Source organism: Hesperophylax consimilis, chromosome 21 (genome assembly GCF_061612785.1).
Source record: "Hesperophylax consimilis isolate HC1 chromosome 21, BYU_Hcon_1.0, whole genome shotgun sequence".
NCBI lineage: Eukaryota > Metazoa > Arthropoda > Insecta > Trichoptera > Limnephilidae > Hesperophylax > Hesperophylax consimilis.
Window position 1 is genome coordinate 30,267,627 of NC_142856.1, and position 1,498 is coordinate 30,269,124.

Consider the following 1,498-nt stretch of genomic DNA (forward strand, 5'->3'; position numbering starts at 1 on the left):
ATCAGCTGTTCATTACTATGCCTAAATAAATGGAGGGGTTAAATAATATGAGAAGCTATGCTCAATAATAAACAATTCAATTCAATAGCTATATTTTGCGGTTTGGTTGAGAACTACGTTATTATAAGTATATTTAATTCATTTTTGGAGTAAATGTTCATATATAATCATTCAATACAATAGATGGCGTTAGTAATAGTATTCACAGATTTATGTTTTTGGGAAATTTGATAGCTTCATTTTTCATCTCCTCTTTTGTGGCAATGATTTTAGTTCTCAGCTCTGACGCTAGATTCCGCTCTAATAGAATCTTCTGGAACCTACAGCCTACCAGAACCACTAGTAATATTATTATTCATGACCAGAACCTTCGTTTGACGATGGTTCGACGGTGACCGACGGTTACCAACGATGACACGATGACGCGATGACTAACTTCAAATTGGTAGGTGGGCATTTTCGCCAAAGTGGATACATTTTTTTATTATTTCCATTCTGTTGCTTTTACGCTTTATTAAGTTTCCACCAATACATTACTAGAAGTAGGAATTTTATGCAGTGCAGACATTCTGGGACTAACTGTAATAATAATTATAATTTATTTATTTATCTTTTTTTCCCGAGTACTAATGGAGGGCAATCAATTCGTCACATCATGAATACATAAGATCGTAGCTGGGGCAGTTCAGTTATATACAAACAATATTTTAATAAAACTGTCCAATAGTAATGTTATTATTTACAATATTATAAATTGTTCTCATGTTAAAACGCCCCTAAAAGGGGCGGTGCCATTAATTTTGCACACTTATAACTAATTACGAAATCAGACTCAGTTTGAAAATAGAAATGGGATAAAGTAAGAACATACACTCCCTTTTGAAAGTGTGAACAGAGAAACCCATAGTGTAGGACAGAGGAAACACAGAGACCAGCAAATCGTTCTATAGCCGAGCTGTTGAACTAAAGAACGAGTCTTAAAAACCTACCGGGCCTATACTCGCTGAGTAAGTGAATCTTCACTAAAATTTAAGCGGGCTAGTTCGGCCGTTTAAGAGGAAGCTACAAGCTAAAAATGTCTATATTCTTGGTATATCTTATATCGTCACGAAAGCATATTTTTGATATTTATAATGTAAACCAATGCGTTGTATAAGATCAATCGAAAATAGTGATTTGAAAGCGATCGCGTCTTTCGGATGTGCAGCATCGTCACCCTGATCAACGCTTACGGATGAAGCCACCAGTCTTTTGAAACCTTTGGAAAACCCGTCGAACGGCCAAACGACTTGCAGTCTAGTTGCCGAGTAACATCACACTGTCGCATCCCTGATTGCAGTAGTGCCACCACTTGAGCGCCTTCGTCGGAAGTGGTATCCATTTTGAGGGGTTGTTTTCTACCGCCAATTATTCACGTGTGTCCTCTTCAAGGTTCGGTTGGTGAATGATCTACATTTGACTTAACTGCTCCTTTCATAGACCAGGAAGATGACACAAG